The following is a 6,000-nucleotide window of genomic DNA, read 5'->3' as shown; positions in this document are numbered from 1 at the left end:
GTAATCACTGCAAAACAGCCTAGTCAAGCTCTGCCACTACTGAAATATTTTCTTTTTATCAGGCTAGCACAGGATTGTCTTGGCTGTGTTATGGCTAAAGGTTGACAAAACATAAGGCTAAGGAAAAGCAGTTTAAATGCAAAGAGAGGCTTCCCAATATATGGTTAGGGTTAATGGTCGATAGGTCAAGACCATTTGCTAGGGAAGATGAACACACAGAGCTCATGATTAAATCTTGTTGGGCTTTCAACACTGGCTCATGTCCATTGCTTTCTTGCAGATTCTCACACATTTGTTCTATTTGGAGGGGAAGGCATTCATGTGTGAAGGTTTGGTTTAAGGGTGGTATCAAAGGTAGCAGCTAATCCATTAGTAAAACAAAGAGGATTCATACTTTTTAAGAAACAACAGATAAACATGCTAAGTATTTCTTTCATGTTTTTGCAGATTCAATTCTATTCTTAGAAATAGGCAAATCTTGCTGGAACCATATGACCATATAACTTAACAATGTAGTCAAATTTTGAAAGATTACCTCAAAAAGAAGAATACTAATGGATTCATAGAGGATGTCATGTCAGGCTTCTCAGCAAAGTCCTTTGTTACTTACAATACCCCAATCTGTGAAAAAATAAGTTAAGCTAAAGGAAGAGAGGACATAGTAAAGAATGTGTCTGGCAAATAAACTGATTTTTCCACTTCTCCCCATCTGATACCAAGATTGGCATTTTTTGGGGATGTAATTTGAAGGTAATTTTTGTTTTGATTTATCCATGCTAATGAGTTGTACTGTAGCCTGAACCACTTTTGAGCATTGTTTCTCAGCTCTCCAATGGTGCTCACAATAGAAAGTGCCCTTGTTAAGCTACAACACACTACCTGGATTAATTTCATATTGTGGATGAAGGTGAGATGGGTGACAGGGAGAGTGTTTACTCTTCTCAATATGTAAGTGGGTAGATTGGAGTTCCATTAGCTTATGATAAGGAAGAAGGCCATTCAAAGGCCATTACATTCTTATGGCTTGAAGTAGATGTTAGTTCTTCTTTTTGTTTGCCACAGACCAAGTTGGAATAAAAATTAATCTTGCATTCAGTCCTTTTTGTTCACAGACAAAAAAGGTTTATTTGGAAATGTTATGTAAATGTTTTTGTTGAACTTTGTGTGTATAGCTATTGTGTCAAACGGGGTTTTTATCAAGTCACTGATTGAGCTGTTGTGAGGCAGTTGAAGAAAACACCATAGAGTTATGACTGATAGGAGAGTTAAAGTAGATGTAGGCCGTAGGCATATGGACAATTTTTTTTTTCTTTCAGATTTCAATGGACAATCATTTTGGCGAGATGATTATGTTTCTATAGAATAATTGTAACTATTTACAAAGACTTGAGCGGGACTTGGAATGGGTGCCTGCTTCAATGGTAAATTGCTTTCTGCAGAATGGCTATATCACTGGTCAAAGGACTGGGGGAAAGACACTGAGTGTTTAGAATCAATGCTTATTTTGCTTTTTTTTTTTTTTACATGGCAGGAACGTTTTTTAAATCATGCAATTCAACAGTTGTTCAGGTTTTGGCAAAGAAATGCTCTAAGTCAATATGAGTCCATTCTGTGTTAACACAAAAAAACAAGAAGACAAATTCAGAAACTGGGCACTGCAGTTATTTCAAATAAAATAAAAAAGCAGTAGTTAAGTGCTTTCATCCCCAATGGGACTTCATCCGAACTACTATTCAAGTCAATTAGCCTTTTGTAATACTCATTTAAAATCACATGACCAATCAATTAAATTATTTAAAATAATAGCACACTTAAAAAACAAAAATGTGAATATATAACTTACAAATTTATGCACTGAAATTTAAAAAATATTTAAAATTAAAATTAAAATAAGTCAACATTCTAAACTTCTAGGTTTTAAAACAGGAACAACAGGACAAGCTTAATTTAAACCTGGAAACACTTGTGTGTTCAAACTAAGTTGCCACATAAGTTCCTGGACAAGTAAATGCTCTTTAATAATCCTACCCATCACATCCCTTTGTAATTGCTCTACAATAGAATATTTAAAACAATGGGATGGAAAATCCTTAATATGCCTGTATAATGCATTAGACTCATTACACTTCTTAATATCCCTTTCATGCTTATAAAATCTAACCTTGACTTTCCTTATGGTTTTACCAATATAAAAAGCAGGGCACATCTGGCACCAAGCTGTGTATATGGCCCAATTAGTTTCACAGTTGTATCTTCCCTTAATTTTAATCAGCTGTCCATTCAAAATTACTGAGTTGCCCACTGAAATAAATTTACTCATAGAACAATGTCCACATTTGGCCATACCTATTTTAACTCTTTCACTTCTTCTTTGGATACAAAATTCTCTTTCCATTAATTCCCTAAAACAGGTATTTCTCCTGTATACTATTACTGGATTAATGCCCAACACTTTTGTAGTTCGGTATTGGTTGTAATAAAAAACAATTGTTTCTAATAATATTCGCTATATTAAAAGAATTGAATGTAAAGGTTAAAATACAAAGTTTTGAATAATTTTTTTCTAACCAGTGGTTCCTACTTCGTAGAAACCACCACATCATCCACCCCATTTTCCCTATAACTTAATAAGGGACAATACATGTTCTTGTATCTTTTGTCAACCACCTCATTTTTGATAGGTAAAAAGAATTCCATAGGATACCCCCGCTTAACAAGCATTTCTAGCAGTTTATTGCATTCAGTTAAGAATACCGGATCATCTGATACCATCCTGTCTAGTCTGACCAATTGTCCCTTCACAGCAGATTTCTTTTGAAACCTAGGATGGCAGCTATGAAACTGTAAATAACTGTTATAAAATGTGGGTTTACAATGGATAATTGATATAAAACAATTCTTCTCATAGTCCTTCATGATTTCAACATCCAAAATACTATTTTGTCATTAGCAAATGAATGAATAAATCTCAAAAATGAAGAAGTGTTATTAATATAATAAAAACATCCATAAACCTATCCTCATTGTCCTCCTCCCGCACAATAAATATGTTATCCAAAAAGCGGCTGTAAAACGAAAAACAATCAATGAATGGGGGATTAAACACATACTTCTTCTCCCAATATTCCATTATCAAATTAGCAAAACTGATGGCACATGCTGCCCCCATTGCCACCCCATTTGATTGTTTAAAAAGTTGACCTTCAAAATATAAAAAAAATATTGGAAAGTACTATATCCATAAAACTAACTCAGACATTAATTTGGTTTTGGAACAGTGCATGTAAATCTTCTACAATATCCTCAAACCATCTCAATCCCTCATTATGAGGGATGACCGAGTCCAGGTAACATACATCAATTGCAAGTAATAAACTGTTTTTCCCAAATTTAACCTTGGACAGTTTATGTAAAAAATCCCATGAATCTTGACAAATCTGTTGAACCAATGAAACAGACGTTTTAAGCCAATTATCAATATATTTGGAAATATAGTATGTTTTACTTCTATTTCCATTCACTATTGGTCTAAGTGGTGTGTTGTATTTGTTTTTGTGGATTTCTGAAATACCAAAATGCATGCAAGAACAGGATATTTATTACACAAAAAATCATATTATTCTTCTTTGTTAATCTGACCCTACATAAGCATGTCATATCATAAAGCATCCACTTTACCATATCCAATACGTAACACATTCTTAAAAATTTCAACATAGTCATCAGTAAATAAGAGAACCTTCATCCTGTTAACATAGTCAACAGTGTCCACAACATTTGTGTTGGAGTGTTTTGGTGTTTCCTGTCACCATTTTATTTCCATTCCATGTTAAGACTTTTGGATATTAATATTTTCTTTTCTCCTGAGCACATTCCAGGTAATCCAAAATAATATATTATTCCCACCAGCATTTCAAAGCAGGTTTGTTGACTGGAGAAGAGTAAGAAGTTATTTGTTGTGGTGGAGTTCATGGAACACCAGTGCTAGGGACATGTACAAAGCAACTATCAAGCACATTAGCCAAGTCTGCAGATCCCTCTCTGCTAAAGAGTGAAATATCTCTTGGGGATCAGTTTTGCATTATCTGGGATATTGTTATATAGAACATAAAGCTTTCTACTCTATTTGACTGTATTTAGCATCTATAAGTATATTTGTGAATGTTTTCAACCTCCAGGGCATAGCTAAATGTTGGGGTAGGCCACAAGTATTAAAAGGTTGGGAAGAATGAGGGGAATGCATTTAGATTATTGATATCCCATAGTGCATCTTCTAGTCAAATCCATATTATTATCAGGTGCTCATACAGTTTCACCTAATTATCAAATTATCAATGTGTGCCATTTGGAGCACATTGTTTACTTTTATTTATTTGTGCAAATTCCATGTCAGTGAGCTTTTAGGGCTCTTAAGATACAGGCATGCTGTTCTGGTTTCAAAAGTTCTTTTAGTATAATTTCTAAGTCAAACACGGATCAATCAGTGTCTGGTCATCGGATTATTCTAGATACAACATTAGATCTATAACTTTACCCTGTAGGATTGTGTTGCTACATTATGAACATTTTCAACCCTATTAATTTCAAGAATTTAGTATTTGTTTTCCCTAATGGTTGTCATAACCCAAAAGGACCCTGACCATGCTTAAATTAGGCTCTTTTAATCAAAGTAACCCTTTAATTAGTATTTCTCTTCTTCTTTTTTTAGAATGGGCAGGCTCCAGATGTAAAACTTCAAGGGAAGAAACCATGGAGCCAGTCCAAAGCAGAAATTAACTTTTAATGTAAAAAAGAAAAAAAAAGCACTTGCAAAAGAGCATAGAGTACTCGACTAAGCATTTTTACCTTTTAACAATCTGCTCAATATATAGCAAGCCATTCACATACCTTCCTGTAGCTGTCAATAATTAAACAATTAAACAATAAAACAGTTAATTATATAATAAAGTGCATGCTCTAAAAGCACCTCTCCCCAATAAAAATACATACAAATATCAATAACTTTCAAATACAAATACAAAATACAAAATTTTGCAATAAAAGACTGAAAACATAATACATAAAATGGGTTCAACACCCCAATGGTCTTCCAAGCTCTTAATATTTAATTTAAAAAAGCTTAACACTCCTGTATGCATACATATGTATATATATATATATATATATATATATATATATATGTGTGTGTGTGTGTGTGTGTGTGTGTGTATACATGTATATACATAGAGAGAGAGACAGAAAGAAAAAAGTATATATAAACAAAAAAGTATAAATTATTCTGTGTCAAGTAATTAGTACTTTGGTACATAATTTTGGTTATTTTGGATTGTTATTGTTTTGTATACACACACACACACACACACACACACACACACACACACACACACACACACACACACACACACACACACACACACACACACACACGTATGTGTGTGTGTGTGTGTGTGTGTGTGTGTGTGTATGTATATATATATATATATGTATATATATATATATATGTTTGTGGTTGTGTGTGTGTGTGTCTCTGTGTATGTATATGTACACACACATGTGCGTGTATGTGAAGTACATTATACAAAGTTTTTCACAGCCAAGAAAGTGGAGTGAATAGGCTGCTTATTCAGCCTTTTGGGAAGTTGCTATTCGACTCTGGCTTCTCCCTCTGCTTTTCTGGCTAAAACAAGACTTTACATATTATACACTTAGTAACAGTGCTGCATTGTGCCAGTAGCCAGCTTGCTAAGGGTATGGGGTGGTACACAGATCGATCTCCAGAACAGGTGTAGCTGGTAGGATCTTGTCGGTTCATATGTTCATAGGTTTGTACTAGACTAACTGTCCTAGCAGGCTAAGTTAAGCCTAGACAATCTTCCCAGTTGGTACTTAAAATTTACCTATCCCATTGTAGTTTAAATTAATCTAACCCTTTCCAAGATTCATATTTATATATTATTTTTGTGATAATTACTAGATCAAAATGTAGATATTTCAAGGGGG

This window comes from Protopterus annectens, chromosome 1.part1, assembly GCF_019279795.1.
Source record: "Protopterus annectens isolate FY-2018-M chromosome 1.part1, PAN1.0, whole genome shotgun sequence".
In the NCBI taxonomy this organism is placed as follows: domain Eukaryota; kingdom Metazoa; phylum Chordata; order Ceratodontiformes; family Protopteridae; genus Protopterus; species Protopterus annectens.
This window is presented reverse-complemented; position numbering follows the sequence as displayed.